Source organism: Octopus bimaculoides, chromosome 15 (assembly GCF_001194135.2).
Source record: "Octopus bimaculoides isolate UCB-OBI-ISO-001 chromosome 15, ASM119413v2, whole genome shotgun sequence".
Classification (NCBI taxonomy): domain Eukaryota; kingdom Metazoa; phylum Mollusca; class Cephalopoda; order Octopoda; family Octopodidae; genus Octopus; species Octopus bimaculoides.
The window spans coordinates 14,915,785-14,917,176 of NC_068995.1; positions in this window are offsets into that span (position 1 = coordinate 14,915,785).

The window sequence follows — 1,392 nt, forward strand, 5'->3', positions numbered from 1 at the left end:
TTTGCCCTGAAAGGATGAAATGTGAAGTCGACCGTGGCAAAATTTGAACTCAGAATGTAGACGGATGAAATGCTGCTAACGATTCTGCTCAGCGTGCTAACGATTCTGCCAGCTTGCAGCCTTAATGAAGGAGAATATATTATTGACTGATTTGTTAAAACTGTTAATGAAAAATAAGGATTAAAATAATCAGTAAAAGAAAAATTAACAAACTTATCTGATAACCCAATACAACAATAATATATTTATAGCATTCATTGTTACTAATTACTCATTATAATCAATTGTAATAATTTCATCTTCTTTGAAATGTTTATTTCTGATCTTTGACTTCAACAACCCAAAACAATACTCATAACCTAAATCACATAATAATAATATTAATAATAATAATAATAATAATAATAATAATAATCCTTTCTACTAAAGGCACAAGGCCTGAAATTTAGAGGGAGGGGGATAGTCGATTACATTGACCCCAATGTTTCATTGGTGCTTATTTTATCGACCTTGAAAGGATGAAAGGCAAAGTCGACCATGGCAGAATTTGAACTCAGAATGTAAAAACAAACAAAATGCTGCTAAGCACTTTGCCCAACATGCTAATGATTCTGCCAAGATTGCCGCCTTAATAATGATAATGATAATAATAATAATAATAATAATAATTTCTGTTTTAGGTACAAAGCCAGCAATTCTGATGGGAAGGAGAGCAGTTGATACCACTGACCCTAGTGGTTGACTGGTACTTATTTTATCGAACCTGGAGGGATGAATGGCAAAGATGACCCCCACCCCACCCCCCAGTAGAATTGGAGCTTCAGAACATAAAGAACCAGAAGAAATACTGCAAAGCATTTTTCCTCTACTCTAACAATTCTGCCAATCTACCGCCCTTTATAATAATAATGATAATAATGATGATAATAATAATAATAATAATAATAATGCTTTAACAAGTTGCAATAATATGCTAACATTGCATGGATGGAGAAGACACAAGAAAAAAATAATAATAATAATAATAATAACATTTTAGTTCTATCTCATCACAGACATCACAAGGAAAAAAAAAAAAAAAAAACTTAAGCAATTCACAGCAGTTTTTTTTGGCATTTTTTTTTTACCCTATGAAATGGATTTCATTTTTTGCTTGTTTGTTTTTACACTTATTTGTATTAAGAAGCATTATTTAAAATTTACTTTGCTATTTTACGTTCTTGTAATACTGTAGCTGTCGTTGTGTCAAGAGTATACTACGGCTTTCTTCTTTTTCTTTTTACTAATGTGGGTGACATTTTGTTTGTTTTTTTGTTTGTTCGGGTTTTTTTTTTTTGGTCTCGTGTATTTCTTTTTTCATTTATTTATATTTTTCTTTGAGATATATCATGA